The following is a 14,673-nucleotide window of genomic DNA, read 5'->3' as shown; positions in this document are numbered from 1 at the left end:
GGTCTTGATATATATATATATATATATATATATATATATATATATATATATATATATATATATATATATATATATATATATATATATATATATTACCTACTGGCGGTCGCCAGTAGGTAGTTATAGTTAGGACCACGTTTCCATAGGAAAACCTCAACATTCTATTTTGAATAACTTTGGCGCCGGTCGACGAATCCTCGTGAATTTCTCAAAATAGGCGGGGCGCTACGCTCCGCTCCTACCCTGAAAGTCTCGGGGGAATCCGTCAAGCGGGGGCTGAGATAAAAGGGGGGTCCCAAAACGCGTTTTTCCCATGCATTTTTCCATAGGATCTTTAGAACGAGCTACAGCCCGAACGGCTGAACAGAATTACTCAAAATTTGGCAGAGAGGTAGTCCCTAGGTCAAGGAAGTGCCTTTTGTAGGTTTGGTGTAAATCTGTTCAGTAGATTCTGAGAAAATAGCCTTTAAATCAATATATATATCTGAGCCCGCTTACGGTACGCTTACCGTACGCTTACGGTAAGCGTACGGTGGCGTGCGCGAGCGCGATTCTGATTGGCTCTTAGATCTTAGTAAACATTCGAATCGGTCGAAACCAGGAAGCGGCGGCCGCCATTTTGTGTATTTCACTCTGAAAAAAAAGAGTGAAAACAAGGAAAGGGGGCAATGAGGAGAGTTACAGACCCCCTAACATTTGTAAGGGGGTCAAAGAAGGACAGAAAAGTACAAAAAAAACATTTATTGATTTTAAAAAAAATCACGGGGTACGCGTACGGTAAGCTTACGGTAAGCGTACGGTAAAAAAAATAAAAATAAATAAATGAAAAGCAGATTTAAGAGTTTAGATATTAGGGAGCTCTAAAAAGAGCTGTTGTGTTTATGAAGTCATTTTTTTAGTGGTACCTACAAGGTTTCACACACGTTATAGTTAGGAATTAGCATTTAAAAAACCTTGCAAATTCACTGAAAAAACCATAGGTTTCACACATGTTATAGTTAGCTGGACATTTTACTGATAAAAAACCAATGAAATTCCCCCGTTATAGTTACTGTAGGCAACTATAACTCACGCGACCGTAATCCTCTGCTGATGACATATGTGTCTTTATGAAAAAAAAATATTTGTAATATATGTATAGCTAAAATTTATGGAAGAAGACATGGGCAAATAAGTGTCTAAATACAGTATTAGCATCAGCAGAGGATTGCGGTCGCGTGAGTTATAGTTGCCTACAGTAACTATAACGGGGGAATTTCATTGGTTTTTTATCAGTAAAATGTCCAGCTAACTATAACATGTGTGAAACCTATGGTTTTTTCAGTGAATATATATATATATATATTTATTATCTACTGGCGGTCGCCAGTAGATAGTTATAGTTAGGACCGAGTTCCCATAGGAAATCTGAAAATTCTATTTTGAATAACTTTGGCGCCGGTTGACTTATCTTCAGGAATTTTTCAAAACTAATGGGGCTCTCCGCTCAGCTCCTACCCTGAAAGTCTCGGGGTGATTCGTCAAGCGGGGGCTGAGAAAAAGGGGGGGTCCCAAAACGCATTTTCCCAATGGATTTTTCCATAGGGACTTTAGTCGAAGGTACAGCCCGAACGGCTGAACAGAAACTTGAAATTTGGCAAAGAGGTAGTCCTCAGGTCAGGCATGTGCCTTTTTCTTAAATGGTGTAAATCCGTTCAGTAGTTCCTGAGAAAATCAAAAGTAAAATCACAAATATCTGGGCGGAGCCTAACCACACATCTCATCGTGAGATCTGATTGGCTGTCAGCACTTCATCCAAGAAGTGTTGGCAGCCATCTTGGGACCAATATACATGATAGCACCTCATTAAAAAGCATTGCAGTTAATAGAAGGTTTTAAGACTTTAGTTACATTATAAATCATTTGTTGATGATACCATACTCATTTAAGGAATTGTGGTGTGTTCTAAGGTGATTTTACCATGTGAAAAAGCCTTCTGCTGTGATATCATGAATCATGTTTGAGAGAAAAGTATTTTCTCATGCTTTTCCCACAGAAGTTTGGAAGGTGATCTATAAGCTAACTGAGAGCATATTTTCTGTAAATTCACATTATCTTTCTCAGTCATGCGAGAATGAAGTCTGACATTCTCAGTAAAACATGTACATCCAACAAGGGCAGAGACTGTCAGTTGATTCCTTTGTGTTCTACTGCAGGTTCACAGAGTGTTCTAAAGAACAACTAGAGCGCTAACAGTCCTACTTATGACAAACGTATGGCACACCTGAAGCCATCTTGGTTGGAATAAAGTGGTAATTCTTAAAACATTTAATCTAAAAAGGAACAAAATGAGGGGGTTCATTTTGCCATAGAAAGTTTGATTAGTGCTGCAGAAAGAAAAATTAGGGCACATTTTGAGTGACTTCTCAAATCCTCTTCTATTTCATTAAAAAATTCTGACATGCAGACTGAAACATGCACTTTCAATACCAGCAGCAGACTTCCCTGGTGAGCAGTAGCTTTACTACAGTGATCTAATAAGCAACTAGAGTGCTAACATTCTGAATTTATGGCAAATTTGTGACACATCTGATTACCTTCTTGATGGAATCAAAGTAAAAAACTGAAAGCATTTCCTACTGAGGAGACGGTAGTAAATGAGGAAATTAGGAAACATCCTAACAAATTAGTCTCCCAAAATGGCCACCAGAGACAAAAGAGCCCACATGTAGGCCAAATATCACCCAGATGTAGCCCAAGTATAGCCCAATGACAGAATGTCCCAGAGTGTTCTAACGAACAACTAGAGCGCTAACAGTCTTACTTATGACAAAAGTATGGCACACCTGAAACCATCTTGAATGGAATAAAGCGGTAACACTTAAAACATTTAATTTACAAAGGAACACAATGAGGGGATTCATTTTGCCATAGAAATTATGATTAGTGCTGCAGAAAGAAAAATTAGGGCACATTTTGACTTCTCAAATCCTCTTCTATGCCATAAAAAAATTCTGACATGCAGACTGAAACATGCACTTTGAATATAAGCAGCAGACTTCGCTGGTGAGCAGTAGCTTTACTACAGTGATCTAATGAGCAACTAGAGTGCTAACATTCAGAATTTATGGCAAATGTGTGACACATCTGATTACCTTCTTGATGGAATAAAAGTAAAAAACTGAAAGCATTTCCTACTGATGAGACTGCAGTGAATGAGGAAATTAGGAAACTTCATAACAAATAAATCTCCCAAGATGGCCACCAGACACAAAAGAGCCTAAATGCAGCACAAATATCACCCAGATGTAGCCCGCATGTAGCCCAATGACAGAAGTGTGCAAAACACTTATTTTTGTGTATTTGCAGTTTTATATAGTGCAGACTTGTCAGGTATTGGAATGCTTTACATGAGCATTGGTTACATCACACAAGATCAAATTCATTTTGGTTGTAGACATGGGGAGATTAAGTGATTTGACCACAATCACAGAATGTTGAGCTGAAGCAGAAACTCCAACCTGGTTCCCCAGTTGCAAAGTCTGCAGCTCTGGAAGTAACACCACATCCTCTCGCCAAGGTGCAACATTTAATCAAGTGGTCAACTGGATAAAAAAACATAAAAATTACAAATAATTTAAAAGTTCTTTTTCGCTATTTGAAAACTCAGAAAATATGTTCTCATTTTAGTTTTTTAGAGCACTAACCATAATTTTGATGCAAATAAGACCCTCTCATATATGTAATTTCTAAAGGAAATACTCTAGGTATTACAGTTTTGATTACATCAAGATGACGTCAGGCGTTCCACACTTTTGTAATAAATATAGAATGTTAGCAATCTAGTTGTTCATTGGGATACTGAGAGAGGCAGAGGCCAGGGGCACGGACTCTAAAAATTGAAGGCAGGTAGGAGAGTGCAGAGGCAACAATTTGACCACACTGGGCAGGCAGGAAGGGCAGTGGCAGCACAACAGACTATGGAGCCCAGTGGAAAGAGGGGCAGGGGCAACAAACCAACAATACAGGACTGGCAAGAGAGGCTGTGGCAATATAATAGACCATTGTGGGCAGAAGGAAGAGGCAGTGGTAGTACAACCATACATGCCAACAGACCCGTTTCCATCAGTGATGTCATGAGTGATGTCACTGACCATGTCATGAGTGATGTAATATGTGACGTCATCAGCAGTGCATTGCGGGCGCGCAAGTTATAGTTAGCTGAACTAACTATAACGGGGGAATTTCAATGGTTTTGTACGAGTGAAAAGTCCAGCTAACTATAACGCCCCTGAAACCTATGGTTTTTTCAGTGAATTTCTAAGGTTTTTTAAATGCTAATTCATTCCTAACTATAACTTGCCTGAAACCTATGGTTTTTTCAGCTACTATATATATATATATATACCACCAACCGGAAGTTTTTGGGATCTTCAGAGCGCGGCAATCCAGGATCGGGCCCGGCAGCCCTTTTAAATCCTTTTGCAAATTCTCCTTAATCAAAGAATAATCCAGGACACCCATGGCTGCTTCATCAATTTTATTGGCAAGATCTACTCGAACACCGACGCGTTTCGCCTTTCAGCTTTATCACGGTATGCTGGTTGCCACCATTATGCCAATTTACATACACATAATGGTTAACAGTAAGGAAGGACAAACTTACTAATCCAAACATTTCACATACTCCTGAGAGCACCATATTTGATGGTCATAATTAACTATCAGGCAATTCATCAAGCTTTTCAAAATCGATGTATGTACATAGTGGTTTAGTTCAAATTATTTTTACACAATGTAAGCTTTTTATAAAATGTAAACATTCACTTTAATAACCCCCTCATTAAATGCGGGACATTAAACGAGGAACATTGAATAAGCCGCTTTGGTTGCACTGCCTTGCACTTTCATTACCAGCGTCAAGCAAATAAATTGATACCCAAAACAATCTTTTTATACATATATATGCATTGGAATCCATATTAAGCCCCAGTGGGATATTACACCCACACACCATGGTTAACTTGTCACCCACTAAACAGCCGTATTAGGCACATTGTACCTTGTACAGGTACAAAAAACAGGGGATAAGAGGGAGAGTTCATTGCCATATTTCAAAAAGTGAACAGACCAAACCAAAATAATGTTCAACCTCATGCTCATCCCTTCAGAAAGATACTCACTCGTAATTGGCACATTCTCAAAACAGACAGGATTATCAATAAGTTTTTCAATGAAACCCCATAAATAACATTCAGGAAGGGGAGATCCTTGAAAGATGAGTTGAGTAAGAATGCAATTGGCATGATGGCAGCAACCAGCATACCGTGATAAAGGCAGATCTTGCCAATAAAATTGATGACGCGGCCGTGGTTGTCCTGGATCATTCTTTGATTAAGGAGAATTTACAAATGGATACATATACATATATATATATATATATTCTTCTCACGTGGCGGTCCTGGATGGGCTCCGTTTCCCATATATTCCGCACGCACACCTTCGTAGTTCCGAAAGAAAAACCAGGACTCTCAGGATTCGTTTAGAAAAGGATTTATTGGGCTGTGTCTCGCCTCACCAACGCGTTTCGCTTGATAGCTTTTTCACGGTATGGCGGCAATCTCATTTTCCTGTTTACATACTGCCTCAAAGGGCTGACATAAAAGTAGGACTGAATTTATACAATGATATTATGTTGTATATACAGGCGCCATCTTGGCATGTTGTTAACTAAAGGGGAATTAGTACGTAAACTTAGAGAAACAACAGCATAACAACGGTCATAAATAAAATATTCAGACCTAGTTACAAAACAATTCAATAGCACAACATTTTATGTTTGCAATGTAATATGCTCACAGTTCATTCGGAAATTGAGTTCAATGTCAATCACTAATTGTCAATAAAGCATTGTTGACATATTTAAATTTCATGCCCAAGTGGGCTTTGATTACACTAAAACACAATGCCACTAAAGAGATTCAGTATGGTACTACTGAACACAATTTGAGATAAAGTTATCTCCTTAACACAATTGCACTTTAAAAACGATATCCTTCTTATAATCAACAAGTAATGGTGTTGACTTGAGGCATATGTGTTATGTTCTAGCAATGCTGTTACTATCCTACTGGCTGTAGTCTCGCCCAAGTGGGCCAAAGTGACATTGTGCTCATTATCTGTGCAAACTTATATCAATTGCCGTTGAAATCTCTTAGACCATTCATTTATAAATTGTTACATTTTTAACATTGTCCTACATTATGGAAAATAGAGGCAATCACCGCAATAAAAATTCATTTTAACTGTACAGGCTAAGATCCCTTATCCTGAAATAGTTCTGAATATATCAAAAAACACAATACAAAGATATATGTGTTGATAGCAAGATAACATCTAAATAAGCAGAAAATAGATCAGCACATGATTCTTGCAACAGTACATTTTATCATAAGTGTACAGCCATTTCTTCACTCGAATTGAGTCCCTCGGGCATCATAGTATCGAAATCGATTATGTATCTTGATTCAAGACGTCTTAAAAGGCGCTGTCTGTCACCTCCTCTGTCTTGCCGTACAATTGCATCTATAACGACATAGGATAAAAGTTTTTCATTTTGCCCATGTACATCAAAGAAATGACGGGCTACAGGATACTGCACGTCATGTTTTTTAATCGCACGTAGATGTTCTAGGACTCTCTTCTTGGCTGGATGTATTGAGCTCCCTACATACAATTTGCCACATGGGCAAATCAAACAGTACACACAATAATCAGTTTTGCAACTGAAATTTCCTCTGATTTCAAAATCTCTCTTGTTGCCTGATACTCTGAGTTTTTTGCAATCTACACTTTGGGCACACGCCTTACATCGTTTACATGTAACAAAACCACTTGTTCTCGATTGGAAACCAGTATTTGTTGCACTGATCATATTATTGCACAATTCATCTTTCAAGGATTGACATCTACGAAATGTTATCTGTGGTGAATCATTTAAATATTCACTTAGAGTCAAATCACTCTTTAAGATATGCCAACTCCTCTCAAAAAGTTTCCTAATATGAAAAGCATTTTTAGAAAAAGTGGTAATGAATCTGACAGAATCTTTAGATTCAGATAATACAGGTTTAGAATGTAAAAGATTAGATCTTATTAATGAATCTGCCTTGGTGATCGCTTGTTTAATTATCTTATCAGAGTACCCACGTTGTTTGAATCTTATGCTCATTACAATTTTCTCTTGTTCATATTCTTCAGTGGTACTACAATTGCGCTTAGCTCTGATTAGTTCCCCATAGGGGATACTTCGAATCAGGCTAGATGGATGAGCGCTTTGAGCATTGAGTAAGCTGTTCCCTGCTGTTTGCTTTCTATGCAACTTCGTAACCAATAAGTTATTAGAAACCAGAATTTCCACATCCAAAAATACAATCATAGACTCACTAATTTGGGAGGTGAATTGTAAGTTCTTGTCATTATTATTGAGAGAGTCAATAAAGGTTAAAACTGACTCTTTATCACCTTTCCATATTAAAAATATCTCGTCTATGAACCTGGCCCATATGATGACCTTATCTTCCTGAGCTTCCCAATTTTGCGACACCTGCTCCTCCCACCAGCCCATGTACAGATTGGCATAACTGGGGGCGAAGCAGGTGCCCATTGCGGTGCCTTGGGTTTGTTTATAAATGTTATTGTTAAATAGGAAGTAATTGTTTGTCAGACAATACCTCGTCATTTCCAACAACATTTCAGTGTGGGCTAGTAATGAAATCGGTCTGGCTTTTAAAAAATGTCTAATGGCCTGGATCCCCAGGTCATGTGGTATGCTTGTGTACAAACTGGTAACATCCAAGGTTACCAGTAAAAAGTCCTCTTCCCATACCACCCCATCAATTAGTGTCAGGAAGTGTGTGGTGTCCTTAAGGTATGCCGGTAAAGCACTAACAAAGGGTCGTAAGTAATGGTCAATGAACTTAGATGTTGCTTCGAGTTGAGAGCCCATAGAAGAGACTATGGGTCTCCCTGGCGGTTTTTTCGAATTTTTGTGCAATTTTGGGAGCAAGTACAATACTGGAAGTTTAGGGTGTTTACAATAGAGACTACGAAATTCATCCCATTCAATTAAACCTGCATCATTCCAATTAACCAATAGTTCATTATATTTGGTATATGATGCTGACACTTCCGAATGATTACTAATCATATAACAGGTATTATCATCAAGTTGTCTTTGCCCTTCCTTTAGGTAATCAAATTTGCTCCACACCACCACATTGCCGCCCTTATCAGAATTCCTGATAACAATGGAATTGTCATTTCGTAATTCTTCAATTGCTTTGTATTGTTTAGGGCTCAAATTACCTTTAGAGTTCTTTCCTAACTTGAATCTCATTTGTTTGAGTTCCTTAGTGATGGTTCTATCAAACACCTCGATTGCATCACAATGTATAGATGGTGTGAAGGTAGATTTTGGTTTAAATTTACTTGGTTCCGCATGGTCCACCACTGTGCCAAGCGCTTCCAAATTCCTTACTGGATCTTCATCATAAGGAATATTGGTGTCTAACTCTGCCAAAGTATGCAAATTTTAAATGTCCGAAATACACAGTGATCCCTGATCTCGTGGGTTAATGTTAGGTTTGGTTGTTGCTTGCGCTTGAAACCATTTTTTTAACTTAAGTTTTCTCAGAAAACAAAAAACATCAATGCGAGTCTGAACATAATCCAGGCGTCTAGATGGACAAAAAGATAGGCCTAAGGAGAGCAAATTAGTGTCAAGAGTTGATAACTTACGATCCGATAGGTTCACCACATTCATTTGGCACCCCTCCTGGCTCGTGTTGACAATGATGTTGTTTTGTTTAGTTCTCCTCTTTCTTCTCCTTGACCGGGCTTCCTTGTTCCTGCTGTTCCGCCGCGCCCTCTGGTTCTCCCTCGAGCGCCACGTCCTCGGCCCCGCCGAAAATTGATGACGCGGCCGTGGTTGTCCTGGATTATTCTTTGATTAAGGAGAATTTACAAATGGATACATATACATATATATATATATATTCAGTGAAAAAACCATAGGTTTCACACACGTTATAGTTAGGAATTAGCATTTAAAAAACCTTAGAAATTCAGTGAAAAAACCATAGGTTTCACACATGTTATAGTTAGCTGGACATTTTACTCGTAAAAAACCAATGAAATTGCCCCGTTATAGTTAGTTCAGCTAACTATAACTCGCGCGCCCGCAATGCACTGCTGATGACGTCACATATTACATCACTCATGACATGGTCAGTGACATCACTCATGACATCACTGATGACATCTCAAATGACATCACTGATGACATCACTGATGACATCATCCAGTGAATGTGGGTTTTTCTGAAAATTAAATATGTTTTATATATGTATATCTCAAGGTCAATGGAAGAATAAATGGGTATATAAGTGTCTAAATGGATGATTTGTTTTTGAAAAATTGATTGTTTAACTGACTGATTAAGTGTATCATAGTGAATACATGTTTTAGTGAGTAATGTTTAAATATGTATATATCTGTATCAGTCTCTCACTTTGTGTATAAGTGGCTGCATGGGTTGGTGAGTAGATACATGGGTGTCTATATAGGTTATTAGTTGGTTTTTTGAGTATCAGTCTGAGTGTCTGCATGGTTCGGTGGGGGGTATTACGTAGTGCATAGGTGTATGAATGAGTGACTCACTGTTTGTATGTGTTGAACACAGCATGTGTGCAGGACTGTATGGGTGGATGAGTGTGTGCATGGATGTGTTATTGAGTGAATGACTGTCTCAATAGTGTCTTTATGAGTAACTACATATGTTTTAAACTAGTATATGTGACTATTGGTGTATATATGTGAGTATATGTGAGAGTGAGAGATTGAAAGAGTTCTTGTATGAATAAGTATGTGTTTCTATAAGTGATTGTTTAAAAGACTAAGTATGTGTAAGTTTCCGTAGAAGTAAGTGTGGTGGTGTGTGTATAACTGTATATGCAAGTAAATGTATGTTTGATTCTTTGTTAGCATGAGTGACTATGTGTGTGAGTAACTCTATGGATGAGTGGCATTGTGTAACAGGATGTATAGGTGTATGAGTACATATGATGAGTGAGTACATGTATGAGTGACTGAATTGGACTGTTGGTGAATGAGTGGATGTGTATGTGGATCTTAGAATTACTGAAAAGGTTGTTTTAACTGGTATTGGTATGTCCATTGTTTTGAACATTGTAGTTTCTATTTTTGAATGTGTGTGTCAAAGGTTATATTAGGGGAAGAGGAGGTCTGCCACTCTATCACAAGGATGATGTCATCAGTGATGTCATCAGTGATGTCATTTGAGATGTCATCAGTGATGTCATGAGTGATGTCACTGACCATGTCATGAGTGATGTAATATGTGACGTCATCAGCAGTGCATTGCGGGCGCGCGAGTTATAGTTAGCTGAACTAACTATAACGGGGCAATTTCATTGTTTTTTTACGAGTAAAATGTCCAGCTAACTATAACATGTGTGAAACCTATGGTTTTTTCACTGAATTTCTAAGGTTTTTTAAATGCTAATTCCTAACTATAACGTGTGTGAAACCTATGGTTTTTTCACTGAATTTCAAAGGTTTTTTAAATGCTAATTCCTAACTATAACGTGTGTGAAACCCATGGTTTTTTCAGTGAATTTGCAAGGTTTTTTAAATGCTAATTTTTTTTTTATTCTTCAATTTTTTCAAACATATTTTTAATTTAATTTTCTTACCTTTTATAAAGACTATGCTTTAATTTTTAAAATCCTTAAATATTTTTTTTAATATATTTTTTAAAATAAACATGTAAAATTTATTTCCAGTTCTTTTTTTATTTTTTTTATTTTTTTTTGGTACGCGTACCGTAAGCTCACGGTAAGCGTACGGTTTACGCAACGTCCGTAATCTATCTACGCTGCTTGCGTATAGTTACGCACTTTGCGTAGCCGCGCGTACTGCGCGTGGGACGCGTGCGCGCTTACGCCACACGCGCACGTTACGCGGAAGTGCCGGGGAGTGACTGTTATGCGCATGCGCGCAAGCGCGTGTCTTTTTTACGCGCACGCGTACTTTTTGCCATAAGCGTACCGTAAGCGTACCGTAAGCGTACGGTAGGTCATGTGATCTTGAAACACAACTTTTGATTGGTTGAAACTACTTTCAGTTCTAGAACTCTCCTACACCACACCCATTCCCCTCATTTCTGCTTGTGATCCCTTGGGAGAAGGAGCTGGTTTGTCTTTGGGATACGATGGCAGAACAGCAGAGCTCTTCTGAGAGTGAGGCTAGCACTAGCAGCACTGTCTTGAGGCAGAGATCGAGGAAACAAAAGCCTTCTTATGTTTGGGATTATTTTACTTTTCCAGAAGGCCAGCAAAAGGTGAATGCACCCTTAGTTACTTGTAAGCTGTGTAAGCGTGTACTTTCTAGAGGTAATCCTAACAGGAAGTATTCCTTTGGGAATCACACCATGAAGAGACACCTCCAGGATGTACACAGAAGGACACATGGTCATCTTTTTGGAGGTAACTCTTCAGAAAGACGAGCCAGTACATCCACAGCAGCTCAGCCTGGACCATCACCTGCAGGGCTTACTCCTTCTTCTGCAGGTCAGGTGAGCCCTTCATCTGTGGGGGGAGAATCTCCTTTTGCTGGCCCTCTGGAAATGAACCCTCGATTTCGGAAGGTTGATATTCATTGCACATTTTGTAAAGATCTAATTTGCCATAGGGAGACCAGTGTTTCCCTAGTGAACAACAAAATAGATCAGCACATTTGTCGCTTTGAATAATTTTCCCATGCTTCCTTTCCTCTGTCCCTGCATGAACACAACGGTTCTTTTAAGAGCCAACCTTATCTTTCATCTTTTTTTTACATATGTTTTTAAAAACTTTTTTTTATTTTTTTTTACCGTACGCGTACGGTGCGCGTACTTTTTTTTTATTTTTTAAAAAAAACACTAAAAATCATTTATCACATTACATTGTCCTTGAGAGACTACAATTATTATTATTGACTTACCATACTCACTGAAAAATATTTATTTATTTCTTTTTTTAAAAAATAGTTTTAAAAATGTTTGTAGTTTTCGAAAATTTTCTATATCTATCTGGAAAAAAAGAAAAAAGTATTAATATTTTTTAAACATTTTATAATACAGTACACATATTTACATTTTTTACCAAAAAATCTTTTTGCCTTATTTTTGCTGTTTTCAGAATATATTGCATTTCACTATAAATTGTGAAAGCAATTGCATTCATCATTTTACAGCGGGCAAAAAAAAATACCAATCACAAAGATTGTATTAAAAAAGCCCTGATTCTTTTTTTAATTAAACTTAACATTATAGAAATGCATAATATTGTAAAAAAATATCATCTAATACCAATACTTATTTCTTTAAAATACCGTCTGATATGTTTGTTTCAGAACTATAATCACAATATTATATCTCAAATAACTCCAAAATACATCTGATTTCATTTCCTTTAGGCCAAATAGTAATTTTAATTTTTTTTTTGGAATAAATTTCCAACGGAAATCCAATAAAATTCTAAAGTTTAATTTGTCCAGATCTCACCGATTCTCTGTAACATTTTGGTTCACGAAAATTTTTTGAATAATTTATTTAGTCCACAATAGAATTGGTTACTTTTCCACATGGCCAAATAGTAATTTTTTAAATCATTTTTGAAAAAATTTCCAATGGCAGTCCAATAACATTCCAAAATTTAAAATGTGCAGAAGTTACCGATAATCTCTAAATTATTGGTTTTTCAAAATTGCATTAAAAATTTAAAAAGTCCACATTACAATTGGTTATCTTTCCATTAGGCCAAATGATAATTTTAAAAATCTTTTTTTTACAAAATTGCAATGGTAATCCAGTAAAATGGTAAAATTATTTTGTCCAGATCTTGCCAAGTCTCTCTAAAATTTAGGTTTCAGGAAGATTAGATAGGAATTTGCTAAATCAAAAGGCAAACGTTGTTTGAAAATCAATTGGGAATCATTACACAGTGTCCAGCCTTTTTCACATTTTAGATAAACTGTGTAATGTCCAGAAGTAACAGTAGGTCCATCATGGAAAATTATTGCAACAGTTACAAAAGTTTTTCCTGAAATTGATAATTGCTGTCCTGTAAACTTCTTTATTAAAGTATCCAATTTTGAACCATCAGCTCTACATCGTTGCATCATTAAAATTACATACTGTCCGTATTCCTTTAAAATTAATGTTGAAAACATGTCAGAATTACACTCACCACATTTCATGCTATGATTAGCATCTTTAACTAATTTTGCAAAAGTGACTGTTTTACTCTCTGGCAATGTCAAATAAATAAACCTTTCATTATCAACAATAGAGCCACATATATTATAACAATTATCACAACTATGTTCCCATTTATAAGAGAGACCAAAAAAAATGTCAATGGGAACTCCTTCTTCTTCCACTACCTGAAGAAAATACATCAAAAATTCATGTGCATCTTGCTGTTCATTTTGAGAAAACTGTGTTCGTCCTGAACATACATCTAAAAGTTTTCTAATGTCAGTTGCACTTTCTATTTGAGTTTTATCTTTACTCAACTTTTGAAAAAGGAGACTCAGCTCTGAACAGAATCTTTTTCCCTGATTTACTATTATCTGCTCTTGCAAACTTTCCAGATAAAATGCAACATTCAGCACTACATTTGCGTAGCAGTTGACACCAGAGCTATTTTCAAAATGACATCCTACAACCTGTTCTTCATTTTCCTTTTTCTTTTTGCTTGCAATTACATCACTCCTCTTTTTTTTCCTCTTCTCTACATCTTCACTACAGATATTCTCATTTTTTCTTTTACGAGAAACTACACGTTTCTCCAACACAGGATACTGACCTAAATGAGGAGCATAGCTTCTTCTTAATCTATTATACTCCTTTACACAATTTGTATCAGCACTAACTTTTGATTCTTCAAAGTCTATCATGAATAAACCTGATAATGTTTTGACTCGTGACAAAGCAACATATGCCATACCTTCTTTGAACACAGTTGAACCAATGTTCACAAATGCACAATCTACAGTCAATCCTTGAGACTTGTGAATAGTTACAGCATATGCTAGAGAAAACGGAAACTGCTTCCTACGTACATATAAGTCTTTCACAAGCATAAAACGAACTGTACAACGACAAATATCTTTAACTTCATCTATCTGATCAAATTTTATTTTTAAACATTCAATTCCTTCTTTTTTCTGATAATTAATAAAACCCACAACTCTTCCCATCGCTCCATTAACTAAACCTTTCTCAACATCCAAATTTCTCCTTAAAAACACTCTACAGTTCATGCAAACATATAGATTTTTTTCTAATCCAGCTGTTTTGGAGATGTTCTTCTCTAGTGAGTCCAATTTATTTTTCAGTTTGCCTGTTACTGTGACAGTAATTCTTCCATCCTCAATTTTGTCCACTGCTTCCAATTTCCTGATCTCTTCCTTTTCCAATTTCAAAAGCTCCTCATTGAATATTGAGCATTCACGTAGAGTAGGCATTAAGCAGATGACACTTTTGTTTTCTGCAATGTTCTTGTATATCTTCTCTGCAACTATTTCTTCCTTTGGAAATAAATTATGTAGCAGCCGAGTCTGTAATGC

This window comes from Triturus cristatus, chromosome 3_2, assembly GCF_964204655.1.
Source record: "Triturus cristatus chromosome 3_2, aTriCri1.1, whole genome shotgun sequence".
In the NCBI taxonomy this organism is placed as follows: Eukaryota; Metazoa; Chordata; class Amphibia; order Caudata; family Salamandridae; genus Triturus; species Triturus cristatus.
This window is presented reverse-complemented; position numbering follows the sequence as displayed.